Here is a 19,674-nt window from a genome sequence, read left to right as displayed (position 1 = left end):
TGTAAATATTCATCTGGTGAATTATGACATTGGCAAGGGTCATTTGAGACATAGTCTTGACACCCTAGATTTCAGTGGCACCTGACTTGTGTTTATCTCAGGCTAGTTCCCTGTCTGAGTTCCATGGCTAGGTGAGTTTGGTGACTCTCTTGGATTCTGTCCTCACCTTGGATTCTGTCTGAGTGGTACTATATGAGGGTTATCAGTCTTGGACTAACTTTCACCCAGGGCCACAGCCCCAGACAGATGGTGGTCATCTCAGGCGAACTCCCTTTCTAGCCCATGGTACAGACCAGTAGTCTTCTCAGGCCTCTTTTTTTCCCCATGGAGGGTTAAGCTACTAATCATTCAGATATTCACAGGTCAGAACCCTGAGCATTGACATAGTCTCTCTCCTCTCGACCACCTACTGACACACGTGACACAGCAGCTATACACGCAGGGACAGGAATATGGACAGGAATGCCTCTATGGGCAGGTATTGTCTTTAAGAAAAAAGTCTATTGCTTTGTAAAGTGCAGTCAATAGCCTTGGATGACACATGATTAGTTGTTACCCATTCCTGGAATTCAAAGTTTCATTTGGTGATGAAAAATGTCCAGTTGGGGTTCTGTTCCCCCTGTTAGTTAATGCTTTTATTTAGATTGCCTTCATATGTATATATTTTAGGAAGCTCCCATTGTATTAGGTTTCCTGTGCCAATACAACTCTAACCATTTTGAATTCAAGTCCACTAAGAAAAAGTTACTGTGTCTCTAATTTCCAGAAAAACATTTGGTTGTATTTTTCTAGATTTCAATTCCTAATGTTCCTTGAACCAATTGTTGTAGTAAGATAATTCAAGCATTGATACTTCCAACTTGCTTGTGGGATTTAAGGGTAGATGGAATTTCTAGAGAAATTCTTCAGGAATTGATGGATAATAGAGGAAAATATTGGGGCAAATGATGATATAGCACTATACATAGGTAACAAGATTATTTTATTTTTTATTTTGTTTATTTAAATTAAATACTTTAAGATGTTTAAAATATAAAATGAGATAATAGAAATTCTCAATAATCATGTAGATTCTAGCAATGTAAAATGTACTTGATGGATCATTCTCAAAATATTACCAGGAAAGTCACTGGACAGAACTATCTGGTACTGTTTGGACCAAATGAGTTAGCTGTATTTCAACAAGATGCCCAGTACACAATATAAAGTTTAAAAAAAGCAATGATCAGGCTCTACTTATAGATCTTAGATTTGAGGCTCATGTACATGATGAGTCTTATTCAAACTTGTACAATTTGTACGAATAGAATGCAAATTTCCTATCATCTATAGATATCTTCATTCCAAGTTGATAATATTTTATAGAGCAAATGTTTCTTTTTTCATATTTTACTTTTATGTGTAGAGGTATTTTGAATTTATGTCTGTATGTCACTTTGTGCAGTGCAAAATGAGGCCAGAGGAGGGCATCAGATCCCTAAAAACTAGGATTAAAGACACTCAGGAGCTGCCACGTGGGGTTTTGGAATCAACCCTGGGTCTTCTAGGGGAGCAGCCAGTGCTCTTAAACTCAGAAAATTCCAGCTCCATGCTTTAATTTTAAATTAAGTTTTTCTAATCAAAGTCTACAAATCAGAATATAGGACACTATAAGATATTGGTTCACTGTATTGGTGCAGAAGACAGGTTCCTGAAGACATTCATCAATGTCTCAGGCTCTAAGATCAACAATTAACAAATGGGACCTCATGAAACTCCAAAGCTTCTGTAAGGCAAACTATGGTGTCAATAGGAAAAATCAACAGCCTACAGGTTGGGAAAGGATCTTCACTAACCCTACGTCTGACTGAAGGCTAATATCTAAGATTTACAAAGAACTCAGAAAGGCCCCAAGGACCCAAATAACCTAATTTTAAAAATGTGCTACAGAACTAAACAGAATTATCAACAGAGGAATTTCAAATGTCAGAGATGCATTTAAGGAAATGTTCACAATCCTTATTCATCAGCAAAATGAAAATCAAAATTACTCTCAGGTTCCATCTTGTACCCATGTGGTGGTTTAAATATGGTTGCCACTATTACGACGTGACCTTGTTGAAGTAGGTCTGACTTTGATGGAGGAAGTGTGTTCCTGTGGGAGTGGGCGTTTGACACCCTCCTCCTAGGCGTGTGGGAGACATGTCTGCTCCTGGATTCCTTTGGGTGAAGATGTAGAACTATCAGCCCCTCCATGCCATGTCTACCTGGAAACTGCTATGCTTCCTGTGATGATGATAATGGACTGATCCTCTAAACCTGTAAGTCAGTCTCAATTAAATGTTGTCCTTTAGTTGCCTTGGTCATGGTATCTGTTTACAGCAGTAAAACTCAAACTAAGAGAACCTATCAGAAGGGCTAAAATCAAAAGCTCAAGTGATAGCACATGCCAGTGAAGATGTGGATCAAGGGGAACTTTTCTTTATTGCTTGTGGGAGTGCAAAATTGTGCCACCTCTTTAGAAACCATTTTGGCAGTTTCTCAGAAAACTGGAAATAGTTCTATGTCAAGATAGCACTATGAAAGATACTCTGTTATGTTTGCAGACAGGAGCATGTTGTCCTTTGAAAGGCTCCATACAGCAGCCAACTCAAAAAGACACAGACACCCTCAGCCAAGCAGTGGATGAAGCTTGGGGACTCTCAGAAAAGAACAGGAGACAGGATTTCAAGTTCTGAAGGGGATAAGAACTCCACAGGAAGACTAAAAGAGTCAGTTAACCTAGACCCTTGTGAATCTCAGAGTCTGAACCACCAACCAAAGAACATACAGGAGCTGGACTCTAGGAACATATGTACCACATGTGCAGGTTGATCTTCACGTGGGGCACGGACAACTGGAGTGGGGACTATCCAAAAAGCCTCCATGCAGGATATGTTCTTTTATCTGGGCTGCCTTATCTGACCTCAGTGGGAGAGAAGAGCTTAGCCTCCCAGAGACTTGAAGTACCAGGGCGGGGGAGATAGCTAGGGAGACTCCCACTAGTGCAGAGAAGGGAATAAGAGAAGGATTGTGGGAGTGGGTGACCTGGAGGGGGTCAGTGATGTAAAGTGAATAAGTAAAAAAAATCAATAAATTAATTAAATTTTTAAAAGATACTGGTTCATATGAATAACTTATCAAAGAACTGAATAGGAAGCTCAAGCATTTTAAAAGATAATGATCACAGTTCTGGTGATACTAATGAAAAAGAACCATGAGTTCATGTCCAGGATCAGCTAAATAGGGATACACTAACTTAAAAATAAATTAAAATAATGGCAAAAACAAAACAAGACAAACAAAAACCTAGTTATTTGATTCCTATTCAACACAGCCTTCATTTACCTACTTCACAGATTTCACAGGAATTGAAATTCCCAAGATGTCTGATTATCTTATATATGATAAAAAAAACTTTATTTTTATATCATTATTAGTTTGGAATGAGAATAGAATCAAGTTCTATCCTCAATAATACTTCTATCATTGTTAGAATTTATAGATTAATTTTTCTATCCATTTATTATTTTACTTTATATGTACTGACAGTGGCAGGAGGTTGAGAGACTCAGCTCCATGGTGTTAATACCAGCAGCCTAGATAGTTCTCTCTTTTTTCAGGTAGGTACACTCAGGCAAAACTTTGTTACCACAGAAAAGAATGTCATTATCAGTTGAGATGAAGCATAGTTCAAGTTTATTAAAAGACATTTTTAAGGGTTGGGGATTTAGCTCAGTGGTAGAGCGCTTGCCTAGCAAGCGCAAGGCCCTGGGTTCGGTCCCCAGCTCCAGAAAAAAAAGAAAAAAGAAAAAAAAAAGACATTTTTAACACATGTCTTAAGCACAGGGCTTAATACAAAAAGATGCTCAAGGAGAGAATAAAACACATCCAAGTGTGACTGTAGGCTTCTCAAGGGAGAGTTGTCCATAGTTGCCTTTACAATAGGCATATATAGGATTTTCTTAGGTCTCTAGTTGCATCTCTAATAGTAGCTAAGAGCCCCTTGTCCTTTTCAACAGTGCTCAAAGAGTGTGCTTTTTAAGGGTAAAGTGTTCTGAAGAGGTTGTCAAAATTGATATAAAGGTAGAGAAGTGTCAAAATGGATAGTTGCAAGTCATTCTGGGGATAGGTCAGTACAAATGGCTTTAGGAATCTGAGGAGAATGTTAGAACTCAATATTTCGGGTCATTCTGGCCTCAAGTGGGCACAAATGGCTTTAGGTGTGGTATAGTGTCCCTGTAGACACTTTTCCTATCAGTCATCTTTGAGATTTCCTGGCTATGTGACTGTCCACATGAAAATCAAGCCAAAGTCTCACGTTCCCTTGGTTTTCTGTTTTATCCTGCCTCATATACTATTTTAGACATCATCAAAAATATAAAAGTGGATAAAATAAGCTTGTTATCAGGAAGGTCATTCTGTACCAGAGGAGGTGAGGAAGCAACAAAGCTGTCTATGATCCACACAAAACCACCAGTGTGAGTACAGCTCACCTAAAGCAGAGATGAGGAGCAATTGATTTTACCCACAATAAAAGAGAAATGATTCATAGAAAAAAATGTGCAAGGTTCTGTTTTGATGAAAGATTGGAAGTTATGAATATACCCGATCAGTTCAGTTTCTGAGAAGCTAAAATGCATTTTATGTTGCCAGTGAGGACATTCAAAAAGGAGAAAAGAACTATAACCACCTCCAACCACAGAGTCTTATAATGCAGAGTTAAGATCACTTAGAGAGAGTTTCTCATGTCTGCCTGAAATTCTTCTACTTCTTTGCAGAGAGGTGGGAACTTGTAATTGTCTCTGAGCAATGGAGTTATAGTCAAGGTTGTTGGGTAGAGATAGTTGTAGGAGGTAGAGGAGGAAGCAAAATTAATAACTCGTAGCCTCTGGTTCAGATGGAACATATGACAAAAGGCCAGAGAACGCATACTACAGGTACAGTTTTACCTAGTAGGTTTTCAATTATATCATAGAGCACTGTCATTGTGGACCAGTTACAAGTATTATATGACATACAACTGGTAAGGTGAATCGGTTGTTTCACTCCAAACTCAGACTATCTGCCTTGATACCTGGATATTCATGTCCTCAGAGAATGACTTCTTACTGACTGGGGACACATCATGGATGATGTAGGGAGTCAGGATAACCTTGGCCTCTTAAAATAAATTGCACAATGTGCATTCTGTTTCTACTTTATAGAATAATATGAGGAGGATTCTTATAAAGTCCTTTGAAAGTCTGGTAGAATTCTGCATTAAAATCATTTAGCCCGGAGGGGTCTTTGTTCTGCTGGTTTGGTTTGGTTTGGTTTGTTTGTTTGTTTGTTGTTTGTTTGTTTTTTGCTTTGTTTTTTAGTTGTGAGACTTTTTATGTCTGCTTTTGTTTCACTAAGGGTTATAAGTCTATTTAAATTGTTTTCTCTGACCTTGACTTAACATTGGTGTTATCGATCAAAAGAAAATTACCCATTTCATTTAGGTTTTCTAATTTGGGAGAATATAGTATTTTCAAATATGTTCTTATGGGTCTCTGGATTGCTTTGGTGTCAATTGTTATGTTCGCAATATTCTTTTTGGTTTTGTTAATTTGAATATTCCCTCTTTGCCTTTTAGTTAGGTTAGATAAGGGCTTGTCTATGTGGTTGGTTTTCTCAAAGAAACAAATATTTGTTTCATTGATTATTTGTATCTTTTTGTTCTTATTTTATTGATTTGAGCTTTCAGTTTGATCATTTAGTTCCATCTTTTGGGGGAGGGTGCATGGGTGAAAATTCAATGCAGTGGAAACTTCCTAGAATCTATACAGGGTGATTGTAATGAAGATTCCTAGTAATTGGGGATTACTGAGTCTCAACTGACCATCTCTTATAGCCAGTCAAGGCTTCCAGTGGAGGGACTGGATTGTATTCAGATGAATTGTTGGCCGAAGAGGAGCCATGTAAATCTGAAACAATAAAGGCTAAGAAAAAGTCTTGCTCTCCACAAACTGACAGTGGGGTCCCATTGCTGAAGACAATGTCTACCAAACTGATTAAACATGGAGAAGTCAAACTGGTGCCTACATGGCATCTTTATCACTAACTTCTAGTCTTTTTGGCAGGCTGTGGAAAGAAAAATGTGGACACCAACGAAGCCACAAAATCTCAGACACACAGTCTTCCCTGACTGCAGAATACTCTGTGATAATGGTGACACAGAAGTTAGAGGAGTAGCCAACCAATGTCTGATTTGACTTAAGGCCCACTCCACATGAAGGAACATATACCTGACACTGCCTGGGAAACAAAGAACCAGAGATTAGATAGCCAAGAGGTCTAGATTTAAACCAAACATGACTGGTCTAAAATAACAAAAAAATCAATAAATAATTCCTAAAAATCTTCTACTATATTAGTAGTAGAATGGAGTAGTAGCTTTATCTACCCATCAGAGAGTATTTCTCTGGCAGGAGATACAAACACATGCAGAAACCCACAGCCAGATATTATCCAGAATTGGAGGTCTCCATCAAATCTCTCCCATCAAAGCTCAGAGAATCCCACAGAAGATGAGGCAGAAAGATTGCAAGAGTCATAGAGCATGAAGAACACCAGGATGAAATGGCCGTCTGAGTCAACTAAGCAAGGCACATACGAACTGTCAAAAACTGAAACAGCAAGCACAAGGCCTACATATGTCTACAATCAGGTCCTCTGCACATGTTATAACTATTAGCTTAGTATTTTTAAGGGACTCCTGACTAGCAGAAGGAATGGATCTCTGACTGTATTGCTTGTTCTTGTGAGTTTTCCTTCATTGATATGAACATTTTTGCTTCATCTCATCCTATTTTAATTTGTCATGTTTGGTTATTATCTCTTAGAAACCGGTTCTTTTCCAATGAGAGGCAGAAAGGGAATACATCCAGGGGAGAAGGGAGGTGGGATGAATTGCAAAAAGATGGAGGGAAGTAAACTATAATCAGGATATGTTGTAGGAGAAAAGAATCTATTTTTAGTTTTAAAAAGAAAAGGATGTAGGGGAGACACTGGCCTCAGGTAAAGTTGAGATGGAGGTTGGTGCTAAAAATAACTGGATTTTAATTTCTTTTTTTACTGTGCAGTAGTTTTAAATCATTCCTCTTACACATCCCCAATCATTTTTCAGAATTTCAATTTGAAGTCCTAATAAAGCCATACACTCTGGTATGGCCAATGGGGTTGCAGCATGTCATTGGGTCACAGTATATATACTTCAGTGTGGCAAAAACAATTATGAATCACCTGAAGCAAAACAAATCCATCCGTCTTTACATGCTTCCTCAAAGATATGCAATATCTAAAATCAAACTTAAGAGGAAAAAAAAAACATGCTTAAGGCTGGGTGCCAGCATCACCTCTAACGAATTTTTGTCATCTAACAGCAAACTCTGCCCAATCAACATTTCTAATGGGAAATTGATATACTTCTAACTAAAGCAGTTCCAGTGTACCACTATAATAACCTACTCCTTTTTATTGAATTTCTTTTTAATGATTATTTTCCCCATGCCAATCTAGTCCCTGCTGCCAACAGTGAGAGGGAAGGAAAACCCAGAGGCCCAGGAAACATCATGTTTATGCTGTACTGCCACCTAGCGATGCTAGTGAAGACCTCGTCTGTTGCTTTCATGGGAAATACAGCCCAGGATTCTTCCTTCTAGAATGGAAACTCTTCACTCCGTGTTAACTACACACAAAGGCAGAGGGTTTTAGTAAATACAGAAGATTTTAGTAAACACTAGGAACATGTATTTCATGATGGATTCTTCTTTTCAAAACGAACACTGGTCTGGGAAAGACTGTCAACTGTGACTGAAATAAGAAATGAAGAAAATTGTAAGACCAAGTTTTACTATGACTATTTACAGTACAGAAACTTTGTCACATTTTAAGCCAAATGATGATGGGCCCCTGTTTCAATTCAAGAACACATAAAATCTCAGTGTAGACAACCATGCATATTGAAATTCCTTTTTTTAATACCTTCTTTGAGATAAAAAGATGGAAATTTTGAAGGTGAGTTGGTGTTCCCGTACGTCCCCTGAGGGCCCTGTCTAACTACTAGAGATAGGCTCTTCGGGTTCCATCTTCCCATTATTGGGCACTTTCTCCTAAGATCACCCCATTAAGTCCTGGGAGCCTCTCACATTCCAGGTCTCCGGGACTTTCTAGAGGTTCTTCCCACCTCTAAATCCCCATCCCTGGCAGCTGCATATTTCCATCTATTCTCTTGGCCCTCTGGGCTTCTCTCCTGGCTCCCCCCAATACTTGCCTCTGCCCCATCCTGTCACCTCTCTCACCCAGGTCCCTCCCTCCCTCTGCCTCCATGATTACTTTGTTCCTCCTTCTAAGTGAGATTGAAGCATCCTCACTTGGGCCCTCCTTTTTGTTAAACTTCTTATGGTTTCATGGGTATTCTGTATATTTTGGATAATATCTACTTATCAGTGAGGAGTACATAATATTCCTGCCCTTTTTTTAGCTCCATCTGTTTGCCTGCAAAATTCATGATGTCCTCATTTTTCAAAGCTTGATAATCTACAATAAATGCAGAAATAAAAATGGAGCAGGACAAAAATGAAAGAATGACCTATCAGTGACGGGCCTAACTTGAGATCCATTCTATGGATGGGCACCAAACTCTGACACTATTCCTGATGTTATGTTATACCTTCAGACAGGAGCCCAATATGACTGTCCTCAGAGAGGCTCTACCAATGCTGCCTGAAACAGATGCAGACACTTACAGCCAAGCACTGGACTGATGTCAAGGGCCCCGATGGAAGAGTTAGAGGAAGGATTGATGGAGCTAAAGGGGATAACAATCCCATAGGAAGACCAAGAGTGTCAAATAGCATGGACCTATGGAAGCTCCCAGAGACAAAGCCACCAACCAAAGAGCATACATGGACTTGTCTGAGGCCCCTGGCACATATATAGCAAAGGACAATCCTGTCTGACCTCAGTGGGACAGGATAAGGCTAAATATGTAGAGATGTTTTGGCCCAAGGAAGGGGGAAGCCCAGGGATGTGGAGCACCCTCTCAGGGGGAAAGAAAGGGGTGTGGAGGGAAGACTTCTGGGAGGGGAGACAGGGAGGGGGACAAAAAATAAAGCATATAGTGATCAAAAAAATAAAAAGTATGTGGAAAAGTAAAGGCACAAAGCCACAAAGTTTTGAAGTATTCTGTAAAGTAAAATCTTACTGCCTATGCAAGTGCAGAACTCAAAATTAAGTAAGTTAACAGTCCTATTTCTGAAAAATGTGGACATTTGAGGATAAGCTAAGATAACTGCTTCCATTTGAAAATATTTACTATGGTTCTACCACTATTTTAGGACTTAGACTCAATTTCGACCTAGTTCATATGGAAGATACTGCTATGTCACCATTTTACAGATGGGATTGTGAAGCACAGAGGGAAACAACATGGGTCCAAACTTAGATTGTCTTTCTCTTATAAACTCCAAGTTTAATAGAGTTAAATAGAGACATTCCAAGTAACAAATACGTAGTTCTGTGTCCTGTTCAATATGGTATCACTGTTGCCTTTGGATGCCCTTTCTTTATTTCTTGGGAGACCATTCCAATGAGATTGTATAGCTTTTGACAATGGTCATAAACCTTTATTAGTGTTCTGGAATCCAGCATCTTTTTCTTCTGGATTGCTCTTGTTTGGAACTGAAACCACTCATTTGTCAGTTCTTACTATAAATTACACATAAGTAAGTTTTCTTAGGTCAATTAATATCTCATGTCTGATGTGTGTATTCAATACATATTTGAATAGGATAATTTGATTCATTTCTGAGATATCAAACCAAAATCTCTTTCATATTGATGAGATTCTGGACAAAATTTCTTACCTTTATCAAGACACCTGGTGGGTGTTACTGATGTGTGAGGCATTTTTTTCTCTATATATTTCAATAATGAGAATCTTACTAATGAAAAAGAAAAACACCTCAGCCAGCAGAAACAAAGCTCATCTGCAATGGTCACTGAACTAAGTATCTGTTTGTTGTACCTGGAAAAATGATCATTAAAGCTCAGACTACAATAATAAGCAGAACCATCCAGAAATGTGGAAAAAATGAAGGGACATAAAACTTCTAGGTCCATTTCTAATATTAAAGTCTATTGAAATATGGGTACTGCTTCTCTTGTTCAGAAGAACTGAATGAATAAATGAACAAAGAATCAACAAATCAATGAAGGTAGAAACACATGGATAAACAATATCAACCAACCAGACCTCCTAGGGACTAAACCACCAACTGAAGAGTACAAAGGGGGTACCCATGGCTCCAGTTGGATATGTAGCAGAGGATTGCCTTATCTGGCATCACTGGGAGGGGAGCCCCTTAGTTCTGTGGAGGCTTGATGACCCAGGATAGGGAAACACTAGGCTGCTGAGGCAGGAGTGGGTAGGTGGGTGGGGTAGCACCCTCATAGAGGTAGGTGGAAGGTGGAGGGGATAGGGGGCTTGTGGAGGGTAAACTGAGAGGAGGGATAACATTTGAAATGTAAATAAATAAAATAACCAATAAAAAGAGAAAACAGGTTCTCCAATAAAGATTTGAAAAGTTGCCATTGACATTCTTGTTTATGTATCTGTGCTACGACCAATCATATAGATCATTTCTCCTAGTATCCAGGTAGTTTCTGAGACTGTGAGGTACATGATTCTGTTAACAGGACAAACCTGGCCTCAAGATGGTAGGCTCTAGCCAGGTACATTTCAGAGAGACAGGGCACTTTGCATTATCTCAAGCAATGGATGCCAGAGAAGTAAATTTGAAGAGTTGTCAGAACAAAGGAGACTAGTGGAGATAAAGAGAGGGAGAACTTCCAGGACCAACAGGATTTCATATCAGCAAGAGAGAAGTCAAGTAAATTGGAGTAAACAGACAGGAGTTAAGTCAGGCAGTTTTAGGAACCACTATACTTTACTTGGCTGTGCTTTCTTTTGTTTTGGTCTTGTTTTTTTTGTTGTTGTTGTTTTTGTTTTTAGTTAATATCTAACTCTAAAGAAAATAAAGATTTGAGAGCATACCCCAAGCACCACAAAATCTGAAAATGGCAAAAATGCAGGTCACAGTAAGACTGAGCGAGCCAGTAATCTCTGTTATAACTCAAGGATTCCTGCGTTCACTTCTCATTTAGACTATGAATTATCAACAGGGTCCCCCAAGAGGCAGAAAGTTTTTGTGGCAGATGGAGGAGGACAGGAAGTCTTCTTTAGTGTATAAAGCATGTGTATATTCAGTATTCAGGAGACATGAAGTGTAGCTGTGGCATTAAATTATTATGGGGATGAAATGATTGAAAATTATGTCTAAAAATGATCCCTATTGGAATAGTATGTGTGTATGTTGGGTATGGAAATTTTCAAAAACACTGATGCAATATGTCCTTAATGGGGATGGCTTCTGCTTTGTTCCTTTTATTCCTCCCTCTTCTTTCTGACAAAGGAGCACCTTAAACACTAAGGTTTTATTAATATCAAATAGTCCATTAATGGGCTGATAACTTTAAAATTAAAATCCTAATAAATGTTTTGTGATGTTCAGGTTGGAAAGCATTCACATAACAGTTTGTTGAGGTACTACCCTAACTCCAGGTTACCCCAGGACTAAAGCAAGATAACTATCTCCATTTGATTGAGCCCAAGCCATCTCCCTATCCTCTCCCTGTTGCTCTTTACTGATTCCCCACCTTTTATTTCATCTTTCTATGAGGCTATAAAGGAAATGGATATGATTTGCCATAGAAATGAATTTTGCAAGAACTTTCATTTTATTTAATTGTATTTTGTATTTAATTTCTTCAGACCTAATCATCTTGGATAAAGATTCCAATAAAAGTCAAAACAGAAATCTAAGGAACACTATCATTCATTTGGTAATTCAAATGTTGACCTTCAGTTCTCTGAGACCAAATTCAATTACTATTTGAGTCTTAAGATTATTAATGTCTATGGGTATAGAAGACCGTCATTAAGAATCATTTTATTGTTATGTTCCTTTGGCATAATAATAGTAGGTTTTCCCCTAGGTTAATGTACTATCTAGTGTCAGGTTGTAGGACACTGTGGCAAGGTCAGACATGGATTCCATCTTATTTAGTGAGCTGTAAATCTAATCATACAGTGCTTACTTACAGATGACATTATTGCACCTGTATATATTGCAGACTAGTCACTATTGTAGCTGGAAGATGCTGATGATTTTCTCCTCCAGTAAGGTGCAGTACCTTTTAATATAACAAACAGCAGTCAGTAGGGATGAAGTTTCTAGGTAAGTACCAGCTTGACCTTTCCATGTTCCATGAAAATATATATATATTTCACAAAAAAATCAGTACCTTGCTCAGCCCTCCTCATCAGAGAGGTTTCTTGCAGTATATGGGAGCTAATGCACAGACATACAAGTGAAAAATATGCAGAAAGTGAAAGATTTTGAAACACTCAATCCTAAATAGAAAGTCTTTATCAAATACCTACCCTCAGAGCTCAGTCAATTGTACAGAAGAGGATACAGAAAGGCTGTAGAAACATCCAGATGTAATGGATGACTTTAAGGAAACAGTGCCTTGCAGAAACAATAGGATTGATGCTCAGATGAACTTACAGATACTCTCAAAGCATGTACAATACCTGAACAGGTACAAGTCAGATGAAATTGCAGTACTGAGATGGGGAAGAAGACATAGGCTCCTATCATTACCAGTAAGTTATCTGAAATTGATATCTGGTATCAAAGAAAGCTCAATATCCTCCAATGGATTCTCACTGGATATGTTAACTAAACTTCAGTGTAGGCTTTGTATCCAGTAGTTGTTTGTCAACACAAAACTAACTTGTTGGTGGTTTTGGAAACTTTTGTCTCTTCTTGCTTTGTTTAGACATTCTTTTTGTATAATTAGTCTTTTGCTTATTTATGTTAATTTCTGGTTTTGTGGATTTTTTGCACGCCTGTCTGTTTTTATTTTATTCTTTCTTCTAAAACAGAGACAGAAAAAAAAAAGAAGAACATAAAGTTGCCTGGGTAGGAAGGTGAGAAAAACCTGAGAGATATTGTTGGAGAGAAAAATATATTAAAAATATATTGTATCTCAATTGACAATTTTTAATAAAATAACCTTAAAAGGCAATTAATCAACAAACATGTCAAAAGAGTATTAACGTCTCCCTTCTTCATCATTTGTCCTTAAAGCAATCCCTGTTTTAAAAACGTAACACAGATATCATTGTAGATATCATCTGTTCTTACTTGCTGTCCTGAAAAGGATTATACCTATTCACAATTTGATGATTGAAAGAGAAATGTCCCCAGTGCTCACTTGAATATTTGTTTCCTCATCGGTAGCACTGTTTGGAAAAAATTATAAAATTTTGAGGAAGTGGACCCCTGCAGGACATAGTACATTATAGGAGGCTGACTTTAAGGATTTATACCCAATGAACCTGGTACCTGCATTTGTCTTAGGTAAAGTTTCCATTCTGTACAAAGTATAGTGACTAAATTCAACCTGTAAGAAAAGGGTTTATTTCATTTTATATCTTGGGAGTCCATCAGCCAAAGAGGACAAGGAGAAACTCAAGGCAGGAATGTGGAGGCAGGAACTGGAACAACATGGAGGAATGTTTACTGGTTTGATATGCATGGTTTTCTTGCCGTGCTTTGTCATAGCACCCAAAAATACCATGATATGTGTGGAACTCCAACAATGGACTGGGCCCTCCCATATTAGTTTTCTATTATGAAAGCAATGCTCCACAGGTTTGCACAAAGGCAAGTCTAGCAAGGGCATTTTCTAAGTTTAGGTCCCTACTTCTTCATAATGACTCTAGCGTGGGTTAAGATAGCATACAACAGCCAGCATGAGAGGTAGGTTATTTATCCCTTTATTTACTACGGTGTGTGTGCGCTGGACTGTTTAATGTCCACCAAAGTGCAGCTTCATTCTTTATTATCAAGGCAAAGTCAAAAGCTGCTTGTAAAATGGAATCTCTTGGAGCAACTACTGTTTTATACAATATAGACTAACTTAAGACTAGGTAATATGACATCAGTTTCTCTGGTCTTTTTCTTAAAGATACTGAAAAAATGTTTCCTGTTGTAATTGCTAGAAATATGCTGCATCGTATAAAATTATCATTGTTGTTCAAGGTCAAGACTCTTCCTGGATACGCAATGAGGACCCTGCATTCTGCTGCCTACAGGAAACACACCTCAGAGAAAAAGACAGGCACTACCTCAGAATGAAAGGCTGGAAAACAACTTTCCAAGCAAATGGTCAGAGAAACAAGCTGGAGTAGCCATTCTAATATCAAATAAAATCAATTTTCAACTAAAAAGTCATCAAAAAAGATAAGGAAGGACACTTCATATTCATCAAAGGAAAAATCCACCAAGATGAACTCTTAATCCTAAATATTTATGCCCCAAATACAAGGGGCATACGTAAAAGAAACCTTACTAAAGCTCAAAACTCACATTGCACCTCACACAATAATAGTAGGAGATTTCAATACCCCACTCTCATCAATGGACAGATCATGGAAACAGAAATTAAACAGAGATGTAGACAGACTAAGAGAAGTCATGAGCCAAATGGACTTAACAGATATTTATAGAACATTCTATCCTAAAGCAAAAGGATATACATTCTTCTCAGCTCCTCATGGTACTTTCTCCAAAATTGACCATATAATTGGTCAAAAAACGGGCCTCAATATGGAAAAAAAGATAGAAATAATACCATGCGTGCTATCAGACCACCAAGGCTTAAAGCTGGTCTTCAATAACAATAGGGGAAGAACACCCACATATATGTGGAAGTTGAACAATGCTCTACTCAATGATAACCTGGTCAAGGAAGAAATAAAGAAAGAAATTAAAGACTTTTTAGAATTTAATGAAAATAAAGATACAACATACCCAAACTTATGGGACACAATGAAAGCTGTACTAAGAGGAAAACTCATAGCTCTGAGTGCCTGCAGAAAGAAACATGAAAGAGCATATGTCACCAGCTTGACAGCACACCTAAAAGCCCTAGAACAAAAAGAAGCAAATACACCCAGGAGGAGTAGAAGGCAGGAAATAATCAAACTCAGAGCTGAAATCAACCAAGTAGAAACAAAAAGGACCATAGAAAGAATCAACAGAACCAAAAGTTGGTTCTTTGAGAAAATCAACAAGATAGATAAACCCTTAGCCAGACTAACGAGAGGACACAGAGAGTGTGTCCAAATTAACAAAATCAGAAATGAAAAGGGAGACATAACTACAGATTCAGAGGAAATTCAAAAAAATCATTAGATCTTACTACAAAAGCCTATATTCAACAAAACTTGAAAATCTGCAGGAAATGGACAATTTCCTAGACAGATTACATATACCGAAGTTAAATCAGGAACAGATAAACCATTTAAACAATCCCATAACTCCTAAGGAAGTAGAAGCAGTCATTAAAGGTCTCCCAACCAAAAAGAGCCTAGGTTCAGACAGGATTAGTGCAGAATTCTATCAGACCTTCACAGAAGACCTCATACCAATATTATCCAAACTATTCCACAAAATTGAAAGAGATGGAGCACTACCGAATTCCTTCTATGAAGCCACAATTACTCTTATACCCAAACCACACAAAGACCCAACAAAGAAAGAGAACTTCAGAACAATTTCCCTTATGAATACTGATGCAAAAATACTCAATAAAATTCTGGCAAACTGAATCCAAGAGCACATCAAAACAATCATCCACCTTGACCAAGTAGGCTTCATCCCAGGCACGCAGGGATGGTTTAATATACGGAAAACCATCAACGTGATCCATTATATAAACAAACTGAAAGAACAAAATCACATGATCATTTCATTAGATGCTGACAAAATTCAACACCCCTTCATGACAAAAGTCTTGGACAGAATAGGAATTCAAGGCCCATACCTAAACATAGTAAAAGCCATATACAGCAAACCAGTTGCTAACATTAAACTAAATGGAGAGAAACTTGAAGCAATCCCACAAAAATCAGGGAGAATAGACAAGGGTGCCCACTCTCTTCCTACTTATTCATTATAGTTCTTGAAGTTCTAGCCAGAGCAATCAGACAAAAAAAGGAGATCAAAGGGATACAGATTGGAAAACAAGAAGTCAAAATATCACTATTTGCAGATGATATGATAGTATATTTAAGTGATCCCAAAAGTTCCACCAGAGAACTACTAAACCTGATAAAAAAAGTTCAGCAAAGTGGCTGAGTATAAAATTAACTCAAATAAGTCACTAGCCTTCCTCTACACAAAAGAGAAGCAAGCCGAGAAAGAAATTAGGGAAACGACACCCTTCATAATAGTCCCAAACAATATAAAGTACTTCAGTGTGACTTTAACCAAGCAAGTAAAAGATCTGTACAATAAGAACTTCAAGACTCTGAAGAAAGAAGTTGAAGAAGACCTCAGAAGATGGAAAGATCTCCCATGCTTATGGATTGGCAGGATTAATATAGTAAAAATGTCCATTTTACCAAAAGCGATCTACAGATTCAATGCAATCCCCATCAAAATACCAATCCAATTCTTCAAAGAGTTAGACAGAACAATTTGCAAATTCATCTGGAATAACAAAAAACCCAGGATAGCTAAAACTATCCTCAACAATAAAAAGGACTCAGGGGAATCATATCCCTGAACTCAAGCAGTATTACAGTGTAATAGTAATAAAAACTGCATGATATTGGTACAGAGACAGACAGATAGACCAATGGAATAGAATTGAAGACCCAGAAATGAACCCACCCACCTATGGTCACTTGATTTTTGACAAAGGGCCAAAAACCATGCAATGGAAAAAAGATAGCATTTTCAACAAATGGTGCAGGTTCAACTGGAGGTCAACATGTAGAAGAATGCAGATCGATCTATGCTTATCACCCTGTACAAAGCTTAAGTCCAAGTGGATCAAGGACCTCCATATCAAACCAGATACACTCAAATTACTAGAAGAAAAAGTGGGGAAGCATCTCGAACACCTGAGCACTGGAAAAAATTTCCTGAACAAAACACCAATGGCTTATGCTCTAAGATCAAGAATTGACAAATGGGATCTCATAAAACTGCAAAGCTTCTGTAAGGGAAAGGACACTGCGGTTAGGACAAAACGACAACCAACAGATTGGGAAAAGATCTTTACCAATCCTACAACAGATAGAGGCCTTATATCCAAAATATACAAAGAACTCAAGAAGTTAAACTGCAAGGAGACAAATAACCCTATTAAAAAATAGGGTTCAGAGCTAAAGAAAAAATTCACAGCTGAGGAATGCCGAATGGCTGAGAAACACCTAAAGAAATGTTCAACATCTTTAGTAATAAGGGAAATGCAAATCAAAACAACCCTGAGATTTCACCTCACACCAGTGAGAATGGCTAAGATCAAAAACTCAGGTGACAACAAATGCTGGCGAGGATGTGGAGAAAGAGGAACACTCCTCCATTGTTGGTGGGATTGCAGACTGGTACAACCATTCTGGAAATCAGTCTGGAAGTTCCTCAGAAAATTGGACATTGAACTACCTGAGGACCCAGCAATACCTCTCTTGGGCATATACCCAAGTGATGCCCCAATATATAACAAAGACACGTGCTCCACTATGTTCATAGCAGCCTTATTTATAATAGCCAGAAGCTGGAAAGAACCCCGATGGCCTTCAACAGAGGAATGGATACAGAAAATATGGTGCATCTACACAATGGAATGTTACTCAGCTATCAAAAACAATGACTATGAAATTCATAGGCAAATGGATGGAACTGGAAAATATCATCCTGAGTGAGGTAACCCAATCGCAGAGAAATACACATGGTATGCACTCATTGATAAGTGGCTATTAGCCCAAATGCTTGAATTGCCCTAGATGCGTAGAACACATGAAACTCAAGAGGGATGACCAAAATGTGAATGCTTCACTCCTTCTTTAAAAGGGGAACAAGAATACCTTGGCAGGGAATAGGGAGGCAAAGTTTAAAACAGAGGCAGAAGGAACACCCATTCAGAGCTTGCCCCACATGTGGCCCATATTTATACAACCACCCAATTAGATAAGATGGACGAAGCACAGAAGTTCAGACCGACAGGAACGGGATGTAGATCTCTCCTGAGAGACACAACCAGAATACTGCAAATACATAGGCAAATGCCAGCAGCAAACCACTGAACTGAGAATGGGACCCCCCGTTGAAGGAATCAGAGAAAGGACTGGAAGACCTTAAAGGCACCCCATATGAACAACAATGCCAACCAACCAGAGCTTCCAGGGACTAAGCCTCTACCTAAAGACTATACATGGACTGTCCCTAGGCTCCAATCTCATAGGTAGCAATGAACAGCCTAGTAAGAGCACCAGTGGAAGGGGAAGCTCTTGGTCCTGCCAGGACTGAACCCCCAGTGATCTTTGGGGGAAGGGCGGAAATGGGGGAAGGGTGGGGAGGGGAACACCAATATAGAAGGGAGGTGGAGGGGTTAGGGGATGTTGGCCAGAAATGGGGAAAGGAATAACAATCGAAATGTAAATAAGAAATACTCAAGTTAATAAAGATAAAACTATCAGAACAGAAAAAAAGTATAAAAGATATAGTAATAAACATAATGAGGTATTTGCACTTGAACTGACATTTAGAACAATGAAATAAAATTTTGAATTCATAAAAAAAAAGAGTTATAAACTAAAGGAAGGTGAGCTCATGGTCTATCCCCTTAATTTTTGATAAATTTTACAATGATCAAAGGCATGCAAGGAATACAATTTGATATCTTTCCCAATTTATTTTAAATAAATTATAAAGATTTTTATTTTCTTCCCCAAACTTCTTCCTGATTTCTTTGAAATGTGAGGAAACTAATGTGGCAGCCATTTAGATCCAAATGATATTGCAACTGTTTATAAGATTACTCAGGAAACATTAGTGTTCAACAAATGTTCACTGATTCAATTATCAGTCAATGGTCAGGCAGAAACTAAGTCATAAACCATGCTATTTTCTGAATTTTACTGAGTTAAGTAACTGTTTCTTTAATAATTAGCAAGAGGTACCTATGGCAAATTTAATAATATTTTGTCACTAAATTCACATTGAAACCATCCATGAGATTCTCCCTAGAAGGTTCTTTATTCCTATCATGGTTGTTGCATAAAGATAGGAACTGTGCAGGTAAAAAAGTTGATGGGAAGGTATTAAGAAGTCCAACACTAAAAGTGATAAAGAACTCTATGAACTACAACAACAACAACAAAAAAAAAAGCAAAATTGGTCACAGGTTCCCTGGGGTCCAGCCCAAAACTTTTGCATCTGAGACTCAGAAAATATCATACAAGAGGGAGGAGAACTAGAGGAGCAGGAAGTCTTCTAAGATTGAGTGTCCTAGAAATGGCTGCCTGTATGCCTGGGCAATGACAATATCAATAGGTATAATAACACTGAAGGGGATAATTTTACAGAATCCCACCCTCAGACAAATAACTATACATAAATAATGACTGCCCAGAAAGGTAGAATTAGCCTCTCCCAGGGATAAGGTTGCTAGTTGGCTGACAAATACAAAATGGTCAGCCCTGAA

At 38.2% G+C, this 19,674-nt stretch overlaps 1 pseudogene; it reads right to left on the bottom strand.

Moving 5' to 3' along the window:
• Positions 1–328: 328 nt before the first annotated feature.
• On the bottom strand, positions 329–479 carry LOC116890570 (annotated as a pseudogene).
• Between the last annotated feature and the right edge of the window lie 19,195 nt (positions 480–19,674).

This window comes from Rattus rattus, chromosome 1 (assembly GCF_011064425.1).
Source record: "Rattus rattus isolate New Zealand chromosome 1, Rrattus_CSIRO_v1, whole genome shotgun sequence".
Classification (NCBI taxonomy): domain Eukaryota; kingdom Metazoa; phylum Chordata; class Mammalia; order Rodentia; family Muridae; genus Rattus; species Rattus rattus.
Note: the sequence above shows the minus strand (reverse complement) of the source record. Positions and strands in the feature narration are given on the sequence as shown.